Source organism: Drosophila rhopaloa, unplaced genomic scaffold (genome assembly GCF_018152115.1).
Source record: "Drosophila rhopaloa isolate 14029-0021.01 unplaced genomic scaffold, ASM1815211v1 contig_179, whole genome shotgun sequence".
Classification (NCBI taxonomy): Eukaryota; Metazoa; Arthropoda; class Insecta; order Diptera; family Drosophilidae; genus Drosophila; species Drosophila rhopaloa.
In genome coordinates, this window is record NW_025335060.1 from 219756 (window position 1) to 245285 (window position 25530).

At 37.0% G+C, this 25530-nt stretch overlaps 1 protein-coding gene across 2 annotated transcripts in view; it reads left to right on the forward strand.

Annotated features, from left to right (window-relative positions):
• LOC108041829 (transcriptional regulator ATRX homolog) overlaps positions 1 to 25530 on the forward strand; it is a 346165-nt gene that overhangs the window by 174628 nt on the left and 146007 nt on the right. The window lies entirely within an intron of this gene.

Consider the following 25530-nt stretch of genomic DNA (forward strand, 5'->3'; position numbering starts at 1 on the left):
AATGAGGGGCCCTGGTCACTAGGTACTAAGTTTCTTCTTCTAGATGTTCCAATGGCTATATAATAATTCAGGTCTGATGTCCGCATTGATATAGGGCTTATAAATTGGATTGGAATAGACTGTCGGCTTTGAGTTTCATTTCAAGACTTATTTTATATTATACTTTACAGCTTGCAAATGGTACATGGGTATTCTGTGTGCTGCAAAACCCCTTGCTCAGCATTTGGCCGCATACAGATTCCAGGTTTTCTTACGCAGCGCAAGTTTACATAAAATGTTGCCACGCCCATTCTAACGCCCACAAATCATCAAACACTTTAGACAGCAGTTACTTCACAATCCTAAGAACATTTTAGATGTAAATTATGACGTCACTGCATGTTCAAAAACTGGGTTCTAACATTTGAGAAAGCGAAAGAGAGCGAATGAACTAACAACGGCGCTGCTCGCTCTTTGTTTGTGGTTTTGACACTGCAGTTCGGAAGATGGCGCTACCTAAAATCCGATTGATTGCCATTAACTGGGAAAATATTGGTTTCGACAATATCGTTTTTCATTATTCTTTTTGTTTAAGTTAATTTCAGTATTTAATTTAATTTATCCCTAGGCCCAAGATTTAGCTCATATGTTTATATGTATATATATTTTTTTCTATCAGAATACTATTAATATGCGTTCCTATACTTTTTTTTGATACATGTGTTTTAGAATATCACCTTTTTAAGTTTACCTTAAACTTTAACTTTGACTTATCTATTATTTTTAATTAACATTTTTTAAGTGTGTTTAATGTTTTGTTCACTTACTGAAATATTTGGTACAATCCATTTCGTTGGTTTTGCTTCGTTCGAAGCAAATTATATTCGCATAAATATAGAAAATAACAAGAGAGAACGCTATAGTCGGGTGCCCCGACTATCAGATACCCGTTACTCAGGTAAAGGGAGTGCGAGGGAGATGGAGATAGAAACTTTGATCACGCATAACTGTTTAACGAATGGTCCGATTTGAAAAATTTCGATAGGTATTGATAAACACAATAAAACTGCATTTTTACTTTTCCGAAATATTTAAATTTTTGATTGATTGTGGGCGTTAAAGGGGGCGTGGCACCTTTTGAAACAAACTTGCGCTGCGTAGGAACTCCTAGAATCTGCATGCAAAATGCCAATCTTCTAGCTTTTATAGTTTCCGAGATCTCAGCGTTCATGGACGGACAGACGGACATGGCTATATCGACTCGGCTAGTGACCCTGATCAAGAATATATATACTTTATAGGGTCGGAAACGCTTCCTTCTAGCTGTTACATACATTTGCACGAGTACAATATACCCTTTTACTCTACGAGTAACGGGTATAATAATATAATAATAATATAATAATTGATTGACTTGGCTTTTCCATATCTCTAACATATTCATTTGTGGCTTTGTCGAATTATATTTTGATGTATTTCTTACCTCCATGTTATGAAATTAATTTTTTTCCCACCACTAAGCTTCATAGCTTTTAGTGCAATTCAATTCAGTTTTGAATTTTTTCTTACGAAACGAAAATTTTATTACGCCTGCCACTCGATAGTTAAAAAAATAGAAGAATAATTGCTCAATTTCGCACAGTGTTGTGCCAACGTTTGATTTCGATGTCCATGTACTCTGCGATGACAAGTAATGAAGAAGAGTTGGCTAGTTCATGTTATTCATCAACCATCCAGCAATATTGACCATACACACCACGGCCACACAAGACGACTAGAGTGAAGGTCAAGAACCTGATCTCGGTCAACTATGACGCATTGGCCATTTACTTGCTGAACATCGCTATTGTGCTATTCTGCCAGCTCTCTGGCACGGCCAAACCGCTTTGTTTTCGCCTTGTTCTCATCGCACAGTGAGCGAAATGACTGATTTCATTTTTCAACTTTAATTTAGGCGCCATTATTATTTTATATATAACCGATAGCCCAAAAATACTTTTTGTATAGATTTTTTCTGAAATGTCTTTTAGCTGTAAATTTTTACGCTATTATATTACATTTTTTATCTGCAATGTCAGTGGCCAGTGGTTTTTCGGTATGGTAATAGGAAAGTTATGCTTCCAGGAAGCTTTCGACGGTGGAAAGGTACATTAACAGAAACATTGTTATTAAAACAACATATTCCGAAAAATTTTAAAATAAGCAACAAGGAATGGCTTGATCATGAGTTGGTAATGATACCCCGAACTTTAGTACTGGGCTTAAAGGGACCCCCCATTCTCTAATTCAAATGTTGACGATTTTCAATGGGTTGGTTAATGTACATTTATTATTTTTTAGGCTTGTAATTTTGCATCCATTTAGTTGAAGTATTAAAAAATAAGAAAAAATGTAACATCATCTTTTTGTTTTTTTGTTGTTGTTTCTTGTCATTGAACAAAAGCCCTTCTTTTCGGCGCCGCATGGGAACATCTGAAACCAAAAATTCAAACGGGATATGGCTATAGCATGAACTAGGATTATTATCTCGAAAACTAGTTAAGCCTACGCTCACAAATCGCGAAACTCTGTTATAACGACTCCTCGTATAGTGTCCGTCCAGATATTGCGACGAAAACTCGATGGCTTTGTTGGTCCCATACAAACTTATATGGCTGGTGCGTCATCCGGGTATAACGACGTAAAATCGTTGGTCCCTTGAAAGTAGTTATAATCGGATTCTACTATACTTTAGTACCCTAAGAACATTTTAATTGCTTAACCTTCAAATATCAACTTGGACTGTAAGCCATAATATCCTGTGATGAGAGGTCGACCACAAGCGAGAGTGACAAATTCCTGGACGCACCACATCGCGGTTAGCCAGGCAACAGAGAGCCATTATCATTCTTAATCGGACCACTGTGGAAATATTTCGGAGTGGTAGTGTAACACCGAATAACTTTGACATTAGGAAACTGGATAGGATAAAGAACAAAAAAGAGAGATAAAATCCGATTAACTCTGATTAATTAGTCAGCTTACAACGGGATAGACAGAGGAAGTGATAGATCGGGAGCGTAACAATGATAAAGTTTTGCCGTTCCAACAACTCAGCAACAATGTTATACTCCTCAGAGAGATTTTCAGAAATGTAGACAAAAAGTCGCAACAGCGTCCAAGACAAAGAGAAAGAAAGAGACAAAAAACAACAACACCAGCATGAGTAAAAAATAACTTAAATGAGGGGCCCTGGTCACTAGGTACTAAGTTTCTTCTTCTAGATGTTCCAATGGCTATATAATAATTCAGGTCTGATGTCCGCATTGATATAGGGCTTATAAATTGGATTGGAATAGACTGTCGGCTTTGAGTTTCATTTCAAGACTTATTTTATATTATACTTTACAGCTTGCAAATGGTACATGGGTATTCTGTGTGCTGCAAAACCCCTTGCTCAGCATTTGGCCGCATACAGATTCCAGGTTTTCTTACGCAGCGCAAGTTTACATAAAATGTTGCCACGCCCATTCTAACGCCCACAAATCATCAAACACTTTAGACAGCAGTTACTTCACAATCCTAAGAACATTTTAGATGTAAATTATGACGTCACTGCATGTTCAAAAACAGGGTTCTAACATTTGAGAAAGCGAAAGAGAGCGAATGAACTAACAACGGCGCTGCTCGCTCTTTGTTTGTGGTTTTGACACTGCAGTTCGGAAGATGGCGCTACCTAAAATCCGATTGATTGCCATTAACTGGGAAAATATTGGTTTCGACAATATCGTTTTTCATTATTCTTTTTGTTTAAGTTAATTTCAGTATTTAATTTAATTTATCCCTAGGCCCAAGATTTAGCTCATATGTTTAAATGTATATATATTTTTTTTTCTATCAGAATACTTTTAATATGCGTTCCTATACTTTTTTTTTGATACATGTGTTTTAGAATATCACCTTTTTAAGTTTACCTTAAACTTTAACTTTGACTTATCTATTATTTTTAGTTAACATTTTTTAAGTGTGTTTAATTTTTGTTCACTTACTGAAATATTTGGTACAATCCATTTCGTTGGTTTTGCTTCGTTCGAAGCAAATTATATTCGCATAAATATAGAAAATAACAAGAGAGAACGCTATAGTCGGGTGCCCCGACTATCAGATACCCGTTACTCAGGTAAAGGGAGTGCGAGGGAGATGGAGATAGAAACTTTGATCACGCATAACTGTTTAACGAATGGTCCGATTTGAAAAATTTCGATAGGTATTGATAAACACAATAAAACTGCATTTTTACTTTTCCGAAATATTTAAATTTTTGATTGATTGTGGGCGTTAAAGGGGGCGTGGCACCTTTTGAAACAAACTTGCGCTGCGTAGGAACTCCTAGAATCTGCATGCAAAATGCCAATCTTCTAGCTTTTATAGTTTCCGAGATCTCAGCGTTCATACGGACGGACAGACGGACATGGCTATATCGACTCGGCTAGTGACCCTGATCAAGAATATATATACTTTATAGGGTCGGAAACGCTTCCTTCTAGCTGTTACATACATTTGCACGAGTACAATATACCCTTTTACTCTACGAGTAACGGGTATAATAATATAATAATAATATAATAATTGATTGACTTGGCTTTTCCATATCTCTAACATATTCATTTACGGCTTTGTCGAATTATATTTTGATGTATTTCTTACCTCCATGTTACGAAATTAATTTTTTTTCCCACCACTAAGCTTCATAGCTTTTAGTGCAATTCAATTCAGTTTTGAATTTTTTCTTACGAAACGAAAATTTTATTACGCCTGCCACTCGATAGTGAAAAAATAGAAGAATAATTGCTCAATTTAGCACAGTGTTGTGCCAACGTTTGACTTTCGATGTCCATGTACTCTGCGATGACAAGTAATGAAGAAGAGTTGGCTAGTTCATGTTATTCATCAACCATCCAGCAATATTGACCATACACACCACGGCCACACAAGACGACTAGAGTGAAGGTCAAGAACCTGATCTCGGTCAACTATGACGCATTGGCCATTTACTTGCTGAACATCGCTATTGTGCTATTCTGCCAGCTCTCTGGCACGGCCAAACCGCTTTGTTTTCGCCTTGTTCTCATCGCACAGTGAGCGAAATGACTGATTTCATTTTTCAACTTTAATTTAGGCGCCATTATTATTTTATATATAACCGATAGCCCAAAAATACTTTTTGTATAGATTTTTTCTGAAATGTCTTTTAGCTGTAAATTTTTACGCTATTATATTACATTTTTATCTGCAATGTCAGTGGCCAGGGTTTTTCGGTATGGTAATAGGAAAGTTATGCTTCCAGGAAGCTTTCGACGGTGGAAAGGTACATTAACAGAAACATTGTTATTAAAACAACATATTCCGAAAAATTTTAAAATAAGCAACAAGGAATGGCTTGATCATGAGTTGGTAATGATACCCCGAACTTTAGTACTGGGCTTAAGGGGACCCCCATTCTCGATTTCAAATTTTGACGATTTTCAATGGGCTGGTAAATGTACATTTATTATTTTTTAGGCTTGTAACCTTGCATCCATTTAGTTGAAGTCTTAAAAAATAAGAAAAAAATTGAACACCATTTTTTGCCTTTTTTGTTGTTGTTGTTTTTTGTCATTGAACAAAAGCCCTTCTTTTCGGCGGCGCATGGGAACATCTGAAACCAAAAATTCAAACGGGATATGGCTATAGCATGAACTAGGATTATTATCTCGAAAACTAGTTAAGCCTACGCTCACAAATCGCGAAACTCTGTCATGTCATTCAGATGATACAGTACAATCCGGTTATAACGACTCCTCGTATAGTGTCCGTCCGGATATTGCGACGAAAACTCGATGGCTTTGTTGGTCCCATACAAACTTATATGGCTGGTGCGTCATCCGGGTATAACGACGTAAAATCGTTGGTCCCTTGAAAGTAGTTATAATCGGATTCTACTATACTTTAGTACCCTAAGAACATTTTAATTGCTTAACCTTCAAATATCAACTTGGACTGTAAGCCATAATATCCTGTGATGAGAGGTCGACCACAAGCGAGAGTGACAAATTCCTGGACGCACCACATCGCGGTTAGCCAGGCAACAGAGAGCCATTATCATTCTTAATCGGACCACTGTGGAAATATTTCGGAGTGGTAGTGTAACACCGAATAACTTTGACATTAGGAAACTGGATAGGATAAAGAACAAAAGGAGAGAGATAAAATCCGATTAACTCTGATTAATTAGTCAGCTTACAACGGGATAGACAGAGGAAGTGATAGATCGGGAGCGTAACAATGATAAAGTTTTGCCGTTCCAACAACTCAGCAACAATGTTATACTCCTCAGAGAGATTTTCAGAAATGTAGACAAAAAGTCGCAACAGCGTCCAAGACAAAGAGAAAGAAAGAGACAAAAAACAACAACACCAGCATGAGTAAAAAATAACTTAAATGAGGGGCCCTGGTCACTAGGTACTAAGTTTCTTCTTCTAGATGTTCCAATGGCTATATAATAATTCAGGTCTGATGTCCGCATTGATATAGGGCTTATAAATTGGATTGGAATAGACTGTCGGCTTTGAGTTTCATTTCAAGACTTATTTTATATTATACTTTATAGCTTGCAAATGGTACATGGGTATTCTGTGTGCTGCAAAACCCCTTGCTCAGCATTTGGCCGCATACAGATTCCAGGTTTTCTTACGCAGCGCAAGTTTACATAAAATGTTGCCACGCCCATTCTAACGCCCACAAATCATCAAACACTTTAGACAGCAGTTACTTCACAATCCTAAGAACATTTTAGATGTAAATTATGACGTCACTGCATGTTCAAAAACAGGGTTCTAACATTTGAGAAAGCGAAAGAGAGCGAATGAACTAACAACGGCGCTGCTCGCTCTTTGTTTGTGGTTTTGACACTGCAGTTCGGAAGATGGCGCTACCTAAAATCCGATTGATTGCCATTAACTGGGAAAATATTGGTTTCGACAATATCGTTTTTCATTATTCTTTTTGTTTAAGTTAATTTCAGTATTTAATTTAATTTATCCCTAGGCCCAAGATTTAGCTCATATGTTTAAATGTATATATATTTTTTTTTCTATCAGAATACTATTAATATGCGTTCCTATAATTTTTTTTGATACATGTGTTTTAGAATATCACCTTTTTAAGTTTACCTTAAACTTTAACTTTGACTTATCTATTATTTTTAATTAACATTTTTTAAGTGTGTTTAATTTTTGTTCACTTACTGAAATATTTGGTACAATCCATTTCGTTGGTTTTGCTTCGTTCGAAGCAAATTATATTCGCATAAATATAGAAAATAAAAAGAGAGAACGCTATAGTCGGGTGCCCCGACTATCAGATACCCGTTACTCAGGTAAAGGGAGTGCGAGGGAGATGGAGATAGAAACTTTGATCACGCATAACTGTTTAACGAATGGTCCGATTTGAAAAATTTCGATAGGTATTGATAAACACAATAAAACTGCATTTTTACTTTTCCGAAATATTTAAATTTTTGATTGATTGTGGGCGTTAAAGGGGGCGTGGCACCTTTTTGAAACAAACTTGCGCTGCGAAGGAACTCCTAGAATCTGCATGCAAAATGCCAATCTTCTAGCTTTTATAGTTTCCGAGATCTCAGCGTTCATACGGACGGACAGACGGACATGGCTATATCGACTCAGCTAGTGACCCTGATCAAGAATATATATACTTTATAGGGTCGGAAACGCTTCCTTCTAGCTGTTACATACATTTGCACGAGTACAATATACCCTTTTACTCTACGAGTAACGGGTATAATAATATAATAATAATATAATAATTGATTGACTTGGCTTTTCCATATCTCTAACATATTCATTTGCGGCTTTGTCGAATTATATTTTGATGTATTTCTTACCTCCATGTTATGAAATTAATTTTTTTCCCACCACTAAGCTTCATAGCTTTTAGTGCAATTCAATTCAGTTTTGAATTTTTTCTTACGAAACGAAAATTTTATTACGCCTGCCACTCGATAGTGAAAAAATAGAAGAATAATTGCTCAATTTCGCACAGTGTTGTGCCAACGTTTGATTTACTCTGCGTACTCTGCGATGACAAGTAATGAAGAAGAGTTGGCTAGTTCATGTTATTCATCAACCATCCAGCAATATTGACCATACACACCACGGCCACACAAGACGACTAGAGTGAAGGTCAAGAACCTGATCTCGGTCAACTATGACGCATTGGCCATTTACTTGCTGAACATCGCTATTGTGCTATTCTGCCAGCTCTCTGGCACGGCCAAACCGCTTTGTTTTCGCCTTGTTCTCATCGCACAGTGAGCGAAATGACTGATTTCATTTTTCAACTTTAATTTAGGCGCCATTATTATTTTATATATAACCGATAGCCCAAAAATACTTTTTGTATAGATTTTTTCTGAAATGTCTTTTAGCTGTAAATTTTTACGCTATTATATTACATTTTTTATCTGCAATGTCAGTGGCCAGTGGTTTTTCGGTATGGTAATAGGAAAGTTATGCTTCCAGGAAGCTTTCGACGGTGGAAAGGTTACATTAACAGAAACATTGTTATTAAAACAACATATTCCGAAAAATTTTAAAATAAGCAACAAGGAATGGCTTGATCATGAGTTGGTAATGATACCCCGAACTTTAGTACTGGGCTTAAGGGGACCCCCCATTCTCGATTTCAAATTTTGACGATTTTCAATGGGCTGGTAAATGTACATTTATTATTTTTTAGGCTTGTAACCTTGCATCCATTTAGTTGAAGTCTTAAAAAATAAGAAAAAAATTGAACACCATTTTTTGCCTTTTTTGTTGTTGTTGTTTTTTGTCATTGAACAAAAGCCCTTCTTTTCGGCGGCGCATGGGAACATCTGAAACCAAAAATTCAAACGGGATATGGCTATAGCATGAACTAGGATTATTATCTCGAAAACTAGTTAAGCCTACGCTCACAAATCGCGAAACTCTGTCATGTCATTCAGATGATACAGTACAATCCGGTTATAACGACTCCTCGTATAGTGTCCGTCCGGATATTGCGACGAAAACTCGATGGCTTTGTTGGTCCCATACAAACTTATATGGCTGGTGCGTCATCCGGGTATAACGACGTAAAATCGTTGGTCCCTTGAAAGTAGTTATAATCGGATTCTACTATACTTTAGTACCCTAAGAACATTTTAATTGCTTAACCTTCAAATATCAACTTGGACTGTAAGCCATAATATCCTGTGATGAGAGGTCGACCACAAGCGAGAGTGACAAATTCCTGGACGCACCACATCGCGGTTAGCCAGGCAACAGAGAGCCATTATCATTCTTAATCGGACCACTGTGGAAATATTTCGGAGTGGTAGTGTAACACCGAATAACTTTGACATTAGGAAACTGGATAGGATAAAGAACAAAAAGAGAGAGATAAAATCCGATTAACTCTGATTAATTAGTCAGCTTACAACGGGATAGACAGAGGAAGTGATAGATCGGGAGCGTAACAATGATAAAGTTTTGCCGTTCCAACAACTCAGCAACAATGTTATACTCCTCAGAGAGATTTTCAGAAATGTAGACAAAAAGTCGCAACAGCGTCCAAGACAAAGAGAAAGAAAGAGACAAAAAACAACAACACCAGCATGAGTAAAAAATAACTTAAATGAGGGGCCCTGGTCACTAGGTACTAAGTTTCTTCTTCTAGATGCTCCAATGGCTATATAATAATTCAGGTCTGATGTCCGCATTGATATAGGGCTTATAAATTGGATTGGAATAGACTGTCGGCTTTGAGTTTCATTTCAAGACTTATTTTATATTATACTTTATAGCTTGCAAATGGTACATGGGTATTCTGTGTGCTGCAAAACCCCTTGCTCAGCATTTGGCCGCATACAGATTCCAGGTTTTCTTACGCAGCGCAAGTTTACATAAAATGTTGCCACGCCCATTCTAACGCCCACAAATCATCAAACACTTTAGACAGCAGTTACTTCACAATCCTAAGAACATTTTAGATGTAAATTATGACGTCACTGCATGTTCAAAAACAGGGTTCTAACATTTGAGAAAGCGAAAGAGAGCGAATGAACTAACAACGGCGCTGCTCGCTCTTTGTTTGTGGTTTTGACACTGCAGTTCGAAAGATGGCGCTACCTAAAATCCGATTGATTGCCATTAACTGGGAAAATATTGGTTTCGACAATATCGTTTTTCATTATTCTTTTTGTTTAAGTTAATTTCAGTATTTAATTTAATTTATCCCTAGGCCCAAGATTTAGCTCATATGTTTAAATGTATATATATTTTTTTTTCTATCAGAATACTATTAATATGCGTTCCTATACTTTTTTTTTGATACATGTGTCTTAGAATATCACCTTTTTAAGTTTACCTTAAACTTTAACTTTAACTTATCTATTATTTTTAATTAACATTTTTTAAGTGTGTTTAATTTTTGTTCACTTACTGAAATATTTGGTACAATCCATTTCGTTGGTTTTGCTTCGTTCGAAACAAATTATATTCGCATAAATATAGAAAATAACAAGAGAGAACGCTATAGTCGGGTGCCCCGACTATCAGATACCCGTTACTCAGGTAAATTGAGTGCGAGGGAGATGGAGATAGAAACTTTGATCACGCATAACTTTTTAACGAATGGTCCGATTTGAAAAATGTCTTCTACATTTCGATAGGTATTGATAAACACATTAAAACTGCATTTTTACTTTTCCGAAATATTTAAATTTTTAAAATCGTATATTTGCGATTGTGGGCGTTAAAGGGGGCGTGGCACCTTTTTGAAACAAACTTGCGCTGCGTAGGAACTCCTAGAATCTGCATGCAAAATGCCAATCTTCTAGCTTTTATAGTTTCCGAGATCTCAGCGTTCATACGGACGGACAGACGGACATGGCTATATCGACTCGGCTAGTGACCCTGATCAAGAATATATATACTTTATAGGGTCGGAAACGCTTCCTTCTAGCTGTTACATACATTTGCACGAGTACAATATACCCTTTTACTCTACGAGTAACGGGTATAATAATATAATAATAATATAATAATTGATTTACTTGGCTTTTCCATATCTCTAACATATTCATTTGCGGCTTTGTCGAATTATATTTTGATGTATTTCTTACCTCCATGTTATGAAATTAATTTTTTTCCCACCACTAAGCTTCATAGCTTTTAGTGCAATTCAATTCAGTTTTGAATTTTTTCTTACGAAACGAAAATTTTATTACGCCTGCCACTCGATAGTTAAAAAAATAGAAGAATAATTGCTCAATTTCGCACAGTGTTGTGCCAACGTTTGACTTTCGATGTCCATGTACTCTGCGATGACAAGTAATGAAGAAGAGTTGGCTAGTTCATGTTATTCATCAACCATCCAGCAATATTGACCATACACACCACGGCCACACAAGACGACTAGAGTGAAGGTCAAGAACCTGATCTCGGTCAACTATAACGCATTGGCCATTTACTTGCTGAACATCGCTATTGTGCTATTCTGCCAGCTCTCTGGCACGGCCAAACCGCTTTGTTTTCGCCTTGTTCTCATCGCACAGTGAGCGAAATGACTGATTTCATTTTTCAACTTTAATTTAGGCGCCATTATTATTTTATATATAACCGATAGCCCAAAAATACTTTTTGTATAGATTTTTTCTGAAATGTCTTTCAGCTGTAAATTTTTACGCTATTATATTACATTTTTTATCTGCAATGTCAGTGGCCAGAGGTTTTTCGGTATGGTAATAGGAAAGTTATGCTTCCAGGAAGCTTTCGACGGTGGAAAGGTACATTAACAGAAACATTGTTATTAAAACAACATATTCCGAAAAATTTTAAAATAAGCAACAAGGAATGGCTTGATCATGAGTTGGTAATGATACCCCCGAACTTTAGTACTGGGCTTAAGGGGACCCCCCATTCTCGATTTCAAATTTTGACGATTTTCAATGGGCTGGTAAATGTACATTTATTATTTTTTAGGCTTGTAACCTTGCATCCATTTAGTTGAAGTCTTAAAAAATAAGAAAAAAATTGAACACCATTTTTTGCCTTTTTTGTTGTTGTTGTTTTTTGTCATTGAACAAAAGCCCTTCTTTTCGGCGGCGCATGGGAACATCTGAAACCAAAAATTCAAACGGGATATGGCTATAGCATGAACTAGGATTATTATCTCGAAAACTAGTTAAGCCTACGCTCACAAATCGCGAAACTCTGTCATGTCATTCAGATGATACAGTACAATCCGGTTATAACGACTCCTCGTATAGTGTCCGTCCGGATATTGCGACGAAAACTCGATGGCTTTGTTGGTCCCATACAAACTTATATGGCTGGTGCGTCATCCGGGTATAACGACGTAAAATCGTTGGTCCCTTGAAAGTAGTAATAATCGGATTCTACTATACTTTAGTACATTTAATTGCTAAGAACATTTTAATTGCTTAACCTTCAAATATCAACTTGGACTGTAAGCCATAATATCCTGTGATGAGAGGTCGACCACAAGCGAGAGTGACAAATTCCTGGACGCACCACATCGCGGTTAGCCAGGCAACAGAGAGCCATTATCATTCTTAATCGGACCACTGTGGAAATATTTCGGAGTGGTAGTGTAACACCGAATAACTTTGACATTAGGAAACTGGATAGGATAAAGAACAAAAAGAGAGAGATAAAATCCGATTAACTCTGATTAATTAGTCAGCTTACAACGGGATAGACAGAGGAAGTGATAGATCGGGAGCGTAACAATGATAAAGTTTTGCCGTTCCAACAACTCAGCAACAATGTTATACTCCTCAGAGAGATTTTCAGAAATGTAGACAAAAAGTCGCAACAGCGTCCAAGACAAAGAGAAAGAAAGAGACAAAAAAAACAACACCAGCATGAGTAAAAAATAACTTAAATGAGGGGCCCTGGTCACTAGGTACTAAGTTTCTTCTTCTAGATGTTCCAATGGCTATATAATAATTCAGGTCTGATGTCCGCATTGATATAGGGCTTATAAATTGGATTGGAATAGACTGTCGGCTTTGAGTTTCATTTCAAGACTTATTTTATATTATACTTTATAGCTTGCAAATGGTACATGGGTATTCTGTGTGCTGCAAAACCCCTTGCTCAGCATTTGGCCGCATACAGATTCCAGGTTTTCTTACGCAGCGCAAGTTTACATAAAATGTTGCCACGCCCATTCTAACGCCCACAAATCATCAAACACTTTAGACAGCAGTTACTTCACAATCCTAAGAACATTTTAGATGTAAATTATGACGTCACTGCATGTTCAAAAACAGGGTTCTAACATTTGAGAAAGCGAAAGAGAGCGAATGAACTAACAACGGCGCTGCTCGCTCTTTGTTTGTGGTTTTGACACTGCAGTTCGGAAGATGGCGCTACCTAAAATCCGATTGATTGCCATTAAGTGGGAAAATATTGGTTTCGACAATATCGTTTTTCTTTTTTATTCTTTTTGTTTAAGTTAATTTCAGTATTTAATTTAATTTATCCCTAGGCCCAAGATTTAGCTCATATGTTTAAATGTATATATATTTTTTTTTCTATCAGAATACTATTAATATGCGTTCCTATACTTTTTTTTTGATACATGTGTCTTAGAATATCACCTTTTTAAGTTTACCTTAAACTTTAACTTTAACTTTAACTTATCTATTATTTTTAATTAACATTTTTTAAGTGTGTTTAATTTTTGTTCACTTACTGAAATATTTGGTACAATCCATTTCGTTGGTTTTGCTTCGTTCGAAGCAAATTATATTCGCATAAATATAGAAAATAACAAGAGAGAACGCTATAGTCGGGTGCCCCGACTATCAGATACCCGTTACTCAGGTAAATTGAGTGCGAGGGAGATGGAGATAGAAACTTTGATCACGCATAACTTTTTAACGAATGGTCCGATTTGAAAAATGCCTTCTACATTTCGATAGGTATTGATAAACACATTAAAACTGCATTTTTACTTTTCCGAAATATTTAAATTTTTAAAATCGTATATTTGCGATTGTGGGCGTTAAAGGGGGCGTGGCACCTTTTTGAAACAAACTTGCGCTGCGTAGGAACTCCTAGAATCTGCATGCAAAATGCCAATCTTCTAGCTTTTATAGTTTCCGAGATCTCAGCGTTCATACGGACGGACAGACGGACATGGCTATATCGACTCGGCTAGTGACCCTGATCAAGAATATATATACTTTATAGGGTCGGAAACGCTTCCTTCTAGCTGTTACATACATTTGCACGAGTACAATATACCCTTTTACTCTACGAGTAACGGGTATAATAATATAATAATAATATAATAATTGATTGACTTGGCTTTTCCATATCTCTAACATATTCATTTGCGGCTTTGTCGAATTATATTTTGATGTATTTCTTACCTCCATGTTATGAAATTAATTTTTTTCCCACCACTAAGCTTCATAGCTTTTAGTGCAATTCAATTCAGTTTTGAATTTTTTCTTACGAAACGAAAATTTTATTACGCCTGCCACTCGATAGTGAAAAAATAGAAGAATAATTGCTCAATTTCGCACAGTGTTGTGCCAACGTTTGATTTACTCTGCGTACTCTGCGATGACAAGTAATGAAGAAGAGTTGGCTAGTTCATGTTATTCATCAACCATCCAGCAATATTGACCATACACACCACGGCCACACAAGACGACTAGAGTGAAGGTCAAGAACCTGATCTCGGTCAACTATAACGCATTGGCCATTTACTTGCTGAACATCGCTATTGTGCTATTCTGCCAGCTCTCTGGCACGGCCAAACCGCTTTGTTTTCGCCTTGTTCTCATCGCACAGTGAGCGAAATGACTGATTTCATTTTTCAACTTTAATTTAGGCGCCATTATTATTTTATATATAACCGATAGCCCAAAAATACTTTTTGTATAGATTTTTTCTGAAATGTCTTTTAGCTGTAAATTTTTACGCTATTATATTACATTTTTTATCTGCAATGTCAGTGGCCAGTGGTTTTTCGGTATGGTAATAGGAAAGTTATGCTTCCAGGAAGCTTTCGACGGTGGAAAGGTACATTAACAGAAACATTGTTATTAAAACAACATATTCCGAAAAATTTTAAAATAAGCAACAAGGAATGGCTTGATCATGAGTTGGTAATGATACCCCCGAACTTTAGTACTGGGCTTAAGGGGACCCCCCATTCTCGATTTCAAATTTTGACGATTTTCAATGGGCTGGTAAATGTACATTTATTATTTATTATTATTTTTTAGGCTTGTAACCTTGCATCCATTTAGTTGAAGTCTTAAAAAATAAGAAAAAAATTGAACACCATTTTTTGCCTTTTTTGTTGTTGTTGTTTTTTGTCATTGAACAAAAGCCCTTCTTTTCGGCGGCGCATGGGAACATCTGAAACCAAAAATTCAAACGGGATATGGCTATAGCATGAACTAGGATTATTATCTCGAAAACTAGTTAAGCCTACGCTCACAAATCGCGAAACTCTGTCATGTCATTCAGATGATACAGTACAATCCGGTTATAACGACTCCTCGTATAGTGTCCGTCCGGATATTGCGACGAAAACTCGATGGCTTTGTTGGTCCCATACAAACTTATATGGCTGGTGCGTCATCCGGGTATAACGACGTAAAATCGTTGGTCCCTTGAAAGTAGTTATAATCGGATTCTACTATACTTTAGTACCCTAAGAACATTTTAATTGCTTAACCTTCAAATATCAACTTGGACTGTAAGCCATAATATCCTGTGATGAGAGGTCGACCACAAGCGAGAGTGACAAATTCCTGGACGCACCACATCGCGGTTAGCCAGGCAACAGAGAGCCATTATCATTCTTAATCGGACCACTGTGGAAATATTTCGGAGTGGTAGTGTAACACCGAATAACTTTGACATTAGGAAACTGGATAGGATAAAGAACAAAAGGAGAGAGATAAAATCCGATTAACTCTGATTAATTAGTCAGCTTACAACGGGATAGACAGAGGAAGTGATAGATCGGGAGCGTAACAATGATAAAGTTTTGCCGTTCCAACAACTCAGCAACAATGTTATACTCCTCAGAGAGATTTTCAGAAATGTAGACAAAAAGTCGCAACAGCGTCCAAGACAAAGAGAAAGAAAGAGACAAAAAACAACAACACCAGCATGAGTAAAAAACAAGAGAGAACGCTATAGTCGGGTGCCCCGACTATCAGATACCCGTTACTCAGGTAAAGGGAGTGCGAGGGAGATGGAGATAGAAACTTTGATCACGCATAACTTTTTAACGAATGGTCCGATTTGAAAATTTTCTTCTACATTTCGATAGGTATTGATAAACACAATAAAACTGCATTTTTACTTTTCCGAAATATTTAAATTTATCGTATATAAGCGATTGTGGGCGTTAAATGGGGCATGGCACCTTTTTGAAACAAACTTGCGCTGCGTAGGAACTCCTAGAAGCTGCATGCAAAATGCCAATCTTCTAGCTTTTATAGTTTCCGAGATCTCAGCGTTCATACGGACGGACAGACGGACATGGCTATATCGACTCGGCTAGTGACCCTGATCAAGAATATATATACTTTATAGGGTCGGAAACGCTTCCTTCTAGCTGTTACATACTTTTGCACGAATACAATATACCCTTTTACTCTACGAGTAACGGGTATAATAACTTAAATGAGGGGCCCTGGTCACTAGGTACTAAGTTTCTTCTTCTAGATGCTCCAATGGCTATATAATAATTCAGGTCTGATGTCCGCATTGATATAGGGCTTATAAATTGGATTGGAATAGACTGTCGGCTTTGAGTTTCATTTCAAGACTTATTTTATATTATACTTTATAGCTTGCAAATGGTACATGGGTATTCTGTGTGCTGCAAAACCCCTTGCTCAGCATTTGGCCGCATACAGATTCCAGGTTTTCTTACGCAGCGCAAGTTTACATAAAATGTTGCCACGCCCATTCTAACGCCCACAAATCATCAAACACTTTAGACAGCAGTTACTTCACAATCCTAAGAACATTTTAGATGTAAATTATGACGTCACTGCATGCTCAAAAACAGGGTTCTAACATTTAAGAAAGCGAAAGAGAGCGAATGAACTAACAACGGCGCTGCTCGCTCTTTGTTTGTGGTTTTGACACTGCAGTTCGAAAGATGGCGCTACCTAAAATCCGATTGATTGCCATTAACTGGGAAAATATTGGTTTCGACAATATCGTTTTTCATTATTCTTTTTGTTTAAGTTAATTTCAGTATTTAATTTAATTTATCCCTAGGCCCAAGATTTAGCTCATATGTTTAAATGTATATATATTTTTTTTTCTATCAGAATACTATTAATATGCGTTCCTATACTTTTTTTTTGATACATGTGTTTTAGAATATCACCTTTTTAAGTTTACCTTAAACTTTAACTTTAACTTATCTATTATTTTTAATTAACATTTTTTAAGTGTGTTTAATTTTTGTTCACTTACTGAAATATTTGGTACAATCCATTTCGTTGGTTTTGCTTCGTTCGAAGCAAATTATATTCGCATAAATATAGAAAATAACAAGAGAGAACGCTATAGTCGGGTGCCCCGACTATCAGATACCCGTTACTCAGGTAAATTGAGTGCGAGGGAGATGGAGATAGAAACTTTGATCACGCATAACTTTTTAACGAATGGTCCGATTTGAAAAATGTCTTCTACATTTCGATAGGTATTGATAAACACATTAAAACTGCATTTTTACTTTTCCGAAATATTTAAATTTTTAAAATCGTATATTTGCGATTGTGGGCGTTAAAGGGGGCGTGGCACCTTTTTGAAACAAACTTGCGCTGCGTAGGAACTCCTAGAATCTGCATGCAAAATGCCAATCTTCTAGCTTTTATAGTTTCCGAGATCTCAGCGTTCATACGGACGGACAGACGGACATGGCTATATCGACTCGGCTAGTGACCCTGATCAAGAATATATATACTTTATAGGGTCGGAAACGCTTCCTTCTAGCTGTTACATACATTTGCACGAGTACAATATACCCTTTTACTCTACGAGTAACGGGTATAATAATATAATAATAATATAATAATTGATTTACTTGGCTTTTCCATATCTCTAACATATTCATTTGCGGCTTTGTCGAATTATATTTTGATGTATTTCTTACCTCCATGTTATGAAATTAATTTTTTTCCCACCACTAAGCTTCATAGCTTTTAGTGCAATTCAATTCAGTTTTGAATTTTTTCTTACGAAACGAAAATTTTATTACGCCTGCCACTTGATAGTTAAAAAAATAGAAGAATAATTGCTCAATTTCGCACAGTGTTGTGCCAACGTTTGACTTTCGATGTCCATGTACTCTGCGATGACAAGTAATGAAGAAGAGTTGGCTAGTTCATGTTATTCATCAACCATCCAGCAATATTGACCATACACACCACGGCCACACAAGACGACTAGAGTGAAGGTCAAGAACCTGATCTCGGTCAACTATAACGCATTGGCCATTTACTTGCTGAACATCGCTATTGTGCTATTCTGCCAGCTCTCTGGCACGGCCAAACCGCTTTGTTTTCGCCTTGTTCTCATCGCACAGTGAGCGAAATGACTGATTTCATTTTTCAACTTTAATTTAGGCGCCATTATTATTTTATATATAACCGATAGCCCAAAAATACTTTTTGTATAGATTTTTTCTGAAATGTCTTTCAGCTGTAAATTTTTACGCTATTATATTACATTTTTTATCTGCAATGTCAGTGGCCAGAGGTTTTTCGGTATGGTAATAGGAAAGTTATGCTTCCAGGAAGCTTTCGACGGTGGAAAGGTACATTAACAGAAACATTGTTATTAAAACAACATATTCCGAAAAATTTTAAAATAAGCAACAAGGAATGGCTTGATCATGAGTTGGTAATGATACCCCCGAACTTTAGTACTGGGCTTAAGGGGACCCCCCATTCTCGATTTCAAATTTTGACGATTTTCAATGGGCTGGTAAATGTACATTTATTATTTTTTAGGCTTGTAACCTTGCATCCATTTAGTTGAAGTCTTAAAAAATAAGAAAAAAATTGAACACCATTTTTTGCCTTTTTTGTTGTTGTTGTTTTTTGTCATTGAACAAAAGCCCTTCTTTTCGGCGGCGCATGGGAACATCTGAAACCAAAAATTCAAACGGGATATGGCTATAGCATAAACTAGGATTATTAAATTCGCACAAAAATTAACAAAATGGCTGACCTTTGAATATTTTTTTTGAAAATCACCTTCCTTTCAGCCACAAATCAAGTTGAAAAGTAAAAAAGTGAAAAATCGGTCATTTTTTAAAAATTTTTATTGGCGATACTGATAGTTTCGGCCCAATTTAATTTTTTGCATGTGATTGGGCAACATTTAAACAATATGTGTGATTTCTTCCAAAAATATTAAAAATTGACTGAGATACAGGCAATCTCCGGCGGCGCCTCAAAGAAAACATGTTTTGCGGTGTATCGTGTACACCGGTCACATAATTATCTGAATTGAAAAAATCCAATTGCATTAGTTAAAGGACAAAATTCCTCAGGTAACGCTGTCGAGTTTTAATTCTTTTTATACCCTTGCAGAGGGTATTATAATTTCAGTCAAAAGTTTGCAACGCAGTGAAGGAGTCATTTCCGACCCTATAAAGTATATATATTCTTGATCAGCATCACCAGGAGAGTCGATCTAGCCATGTCCGTCTGTCCGTCCGTCCGTCTGTCCGTCTGTCCGTCCGTCTGTCCGTCTGTCCGTCCGTCTGTCCGTCTGTCCGTCCGATTTGTTGAAGCTTATTGTTGGTCGTAACAGTAGCGGGAACTCAGAAAAACGAGTCAACACGGAGCTTGAGGTATAGACGTCTTTCGACAGCGTTACCTGAGGAATTTAGTTGAGAACAACTGTGCAGAATTTCAAAACGATCCGTCCGATAGATTTTGCAGGATCGTGTACACCGACTTTGAAAAGGGTAACTTTTCAAGAGAGCGTTTTCAAGTTTTGGACACCCATACAAACGAGCTAACTTACCTACGTTCAACTGCCCATAAGTTCGGAAGCTTTACTAGGATCGATCTAAAACTTTAACACAATATTCTCAAAATGTAGTACATTCAAAAAAAAAATTTTTTAAATGCAAAAAAGTTTAAGTATTTCCCCCCTTGAGCCTAGTACTCAGATCGAAAACGAGTTCGCCAGCGTAAAACTTTAATCTTTCAGTGTGCTGATTTTGAGTTCATCAGAATTAAGTCTACAGTCGTACTGTGGGTTTGTCTGACAAGCAGTTAAAATTCCATCGTATTTGTATTAAAATATATTATTCTTAACACTTTAAATACAAGACACCTTCTGTTTACTTTCTAATTTTTGTCAACCGATCGCGGTCGCGATAAAAATAGGACTGCCACTTCATTTCTAAATCTAATCCAATGAACCTCGGTCACGACCTTTTCTTTTTGAACTTTAGAATTTATGTTTAGATTAAAAGCTTAGGATGAAACTGTTGCATCTCATTGTGAAATTCAATTATGCTGACCGATGCAATTTGGTGGGAACTTGAAACGCAAAAGGGCGCAATTGATTGGGGTTCAAACGGAAGCTGATGTTTACTTTAATTTTAATTTGCGCTTAAGATGAAACTGTCGCACTTCATTGTGAAATTACAATGATCGTCTTGTAAATCAATAGCTTTGATGATGTCGGTAGCTTGGATCTCCTACCAATCAGCCAGTATAGGGATTTGGCTCTCAACTCAGCCTGGTGACGCTTCTTGAGTAAGTGCGCTCTCCATGTCAGCCGTCTGTCCAGGGTGAAGCCCAAATAGGTTGGCGTGTCTACCTGTGGAATAGGAATGTTGCTCAATGAACAACTTACAGCATTATGCACCCAGTATCACTACCAATAATTTTTATAAACAAAAGCTAAGATTAATTGATGATGAACCCGTATATATAAAAAGACAAGAGAGAACGCTATAGTCGGGTGCCCCGACTATCAGATACCCGTTACTCAGGTAAAGGGAGTGCGAGGGAGATGGAGATAGAAACTTTGATCACGCATAACTTTTTAACGAATGGTCCGATTTGAAAAATTTCTTCTACATTTCGATAGGTATTGATAAACACAATAAAACTGCATTTTTACTTTTCCGAAATATTTAAATTTTTAAAATCGTATATTAGCGATTGTGGGCGTTAAAGGGGGCGTGGCACCTTTTTGAAACAAACTTGCGCTGCGTAGGAACTCCTAGAATCTGCATGCAAAATGCCAATCTTCTAGCTTTTATAGTTTCCGAGATCTCAGCGTTCATACGGACAGACAGGCGGACAGACAGACGGACAGACGGACATGGCTATATCGACTCGGCTAGTGACCCTGATCAAGAATATATATACTTTATAGGGTCGGAAACGCTTCCTTCTAGCTGTTACATACTTTTGCACGAATACAATATACCCTTTTAATCTACGAGTAACGGGTATAATTATAGAAATCCTCATAGTCAACAAGACGAAATTCAAAAACAATTCCAAAAACTCATCAATGATGAAATAGTGGAACCCTCTGTATCACCTTATAATAGCCCACTTTTGTTAGTACCAAAAAAGTCACTTCCAAATTCGGAAAATAAAAAATGGCGATTAGTAATTGACTATCGTCAAATTAATGAAAAACTCTTGTCTGACCAATTTCCACTCCCTTGAATAGATGATATTTTAGATCAACTAGGTAGAGCAAAATATTTCTCATGCCTTGACTTAATGTCAGGTTTTCATCAAATTGAACTGGAAAAAAGTTCACGGGATATAATATCCTTTTCAACAAACAATGGTTCGTATCGCTTCACGCGATTAAAAGGTTATGTAAGAAAGATGTAAAATTCGAATGGACAACACAATGTCAAAACGCCTTCGAACATCTTAAATCAGCATTAATAAATCCGACTCTGTTGCAATACCCAGATTTTAGCAAAGAATTTTGCATAATCACAGATGCTAGCAAATACGCTTGTGGAGCAGTCCTAACTCAAAACAAAAATGGACTACAGCTTCCAGTTGCATACGCATCAAGATCCTTTACAAAAGGTGAAAGCAACAAGAGCACTACAGAACAAGAATTAGCATCCATTCATTGGGCAATAACACACTTCAGACTATATATTTATGGTAGACACTTCACTGTCAAAACAGACCATAGAGCACTTACCTACTTATTTCCAATGGTAAATCCCAGTTCCAAACTAGAAATCTTAAATCTTATTGTTATAAATAATATCAATTTTCTCAAAGTTTTCTCAAAGAAAATAACTCCATTATATTACGTTATTTTTCAAAAGGAGGGAGATGTAGTATGCACACATATGAAATATATATATCGACCACCCACTGTACCAAGAGTACTAAGAGGGCAACCACTGTAACACTTTTTCGCAGTGTTTATACAATTCAGGGTCTCGGTCATCAACCTAAGTGCCCGAAATACGAACCGCTCGCTGTGCCTTGGCTCACATGCACTTTCAGCATAGCGATGGTGGTCGACTATCGATGTATCAGTGGAGTTAGTGTGGCCAGGTTTGGTAGTCGACTATCCATATATTAGTGTGGCCAGTTTATCGTTTTGGACGCGCGTTTTGAAAGTGCGCGATTTTGGCGAGTGTTTTGAATGTGGTGTGGCGTTCTTTTATTATTTGTGACGCTGGGTCGTCACAAATTATTGGGTATTTTATATTAATTATTAAAAGTTCTTTATGCAGTGCGATTTTAAAAACAGAGATGTCCATTAAATCAGCGATAATTACTGGTTTTTATACCCTTGCAGAGGGTATTATAATTTTGGTCAAAAGTGTGCAACGCAGTGAAGGCGACATCTCCGACCCTATAAAGTATATATAATATATTCTTGATCTGGATCACCTCCTGAGTTGATATAGCCATGTCCGTCTGTCCGTCTGTCTGTTTCTACGTAAACTAGTCTCTCAGTTTTAAAGATATCGAATTGAAACTTTGCACACACCCTTCTTTCCTTTTCACGCAGTATATATGTCGGAACGGCCGACTATATCCTATAGCTGCCAAATAACTGATTGATCGGAAATGCCATAACTTTGGTGTTTGTAATGTTAGGAAGTTGGGATTTTCTATGGGTTTTATATTTGGACAGTCAATCCGACCTATCAAATTTCATAAGGATCGGCCGACTATATCCTATAGCTGTCAAATAACTGATTGATCGGAATTGCCATAACTTTGGTGTTTGTAAAGAGATTTTCTATGGGTTTTATTTTTAGCCAATTAATCCGTCCTATCAAATTTCATAAGGATCGGCCAACTATATCCTATAGCTGCCATATAACTGAACGATTGGAAATGCCATTACTTTGGTGTTTGTTAAGTTAGGAAGTTGGGATTTTCTATGGGTTTTATTTTTGGCCAATCAATCCGACCTACCAAACTTCATAAGGATCGGCCGATCCTATAGCCGCCATAACTTTGGTGTTTTTAAAGTTAGAAAGTTGGGATTTTTTATGAGTATTAAGAATGCATCATATTAATAATTTTGGAGAATATAATTTACAGAGTATTCTGCAAGGGTATATCAACTTCGGCTCCGCCCGAAGTTAGCTTTCCTTTCTTGTTGTTCATGTTTTAATATTTCCATGATGTCATCAATGTTGGTATTAAAAACATCAATTTTTATACCCTTGCAGAGGGTATTATAATTTCAGTCAAAAGTTTGCAACGCAGTGAAGGAGGCATTTCCGACCCTATAAAGTATATATATTCTTGATCAGCATCACTAGGAGAGTCGATCTAGCCATGTCCGTCTGTCCGTCTGTTCGTCCGTCTGTCCGTCCGTCTGTCCGTCCGTCTGTCCGTCCATCTGTCCGTCTGTCCGTCCGTCTGTCCGTCCGATTTGTTGAAGCTTATTGTTGGTCGTAACAGTAGCGGGAACTCAGAAAAAACGAGTCAACACGGAGCTTGAGGTATAGCACGTCTTTCGACAGCGTTACCTGAGGAATTTAGTTGAGAACAACTGTGCAAAATTTCAAAACGATCCGTCCGATAGATTTTGCAGGATCGTGTACACCGACTTTGAAAAGGGTAACTTTTCAAGAGAGCGTTTTCAAGTTTTGGACACCCATACAAAACGAGCTAACTTACCTACGTTCAACTGCCCATAAGTTCGGAAGCTTTACTAGGATCGATCTAAAACTTTAACACAATATTCTCAAAATGTAGTACATTCAAAAAAAAAATTTTTTTAAATGCAAAAAAAAGTTTAAGTATTTCACCCCCCTTGAGCCTAGTACTCAGATCGAAAAACGAGTTCGCCAGCGTAAAAACTTTAATCTTTCCAGTGTGACTGCATTTTCGAGAGTTCATCAGAATTAACCGTGCTACAGTCGTACTGTGGGTTTGTTGACAAGCAGTTAAAATTCCATCGTATTTGTATTAAAATATATTATTCTTAACACTTTAAATACAAGACACCTTCTGTTTACTTTCTAATTTTTGTCAACCGATCGAGGTCGCGATAAAAATAGGACTGCCACTTCATTTCTAAATCTAATCCAATGAACCTCGGTCACGACCTTTTCTTTTTGAACTTTAGAATTTATGTTTAGATTAAAAGCTTAGGATGAAACTGTTGCATCTCATTGTGAAATTCAATTATGCTGACCGATGCAATTTGGTGGGAACTTGAAACGCAAAAGGGCGCAATTGATTGGGGTTCAAACGGAAGCTGATGTTTACTTTAATTTTAATTTGCGCTTAAGATGAAACTGTCGCACTTCATTGTGAAATTACAATAATCGTCTTGTAAATCAATAGCTTTGATGATGTCGGTAACTTGGATCTCATACCAATCAGCCAGTATAGGGATTTGGCTCTCAACTCAGCCTGGTGACGCTTCTTGAGTAAGTGCGCTCTCCATGTCCGCCGTCTGTCCAGGGTGAAGCCCAAATAGGTTGGCGTGTCTACCTGTGGAATAGGAATGTTGTTCAATGAACAACTTACAGCATTATGCACCAAGTATCACTACCAATAATTTTTATAAACAAAAGCTAAGATTAATTGATGATGAACCCGTATATATAAAAAGACAAGAGAGAACGCTATAGTCGGGTGCCCCGACTATCAGATACCCGTTACTCAGGTAAAGGAAGTGCGAGGGAGATGAAGATAGAAACTTTGATCACGCATAACTTTTTAACGAATGGTCCGATTTGAAAAATTTCTTCTACATTTCGATAGGTATTGATAAACACAATAAAACTGCATTTTTACTTTTCCGAAATATTTAAATTTTTAAAATCGTATATTAGCGATTGTGGGCGTTAAAGGGGGCGTGGCACCTTTTTGAAACAAACTTGCGCTGCGTAGGAACTCCTAGAATCTGCATGCAAAATGCCAATCTTCTAGCTTTTATAGTTTCCGAGATCTCAGCGTTCATACGGACA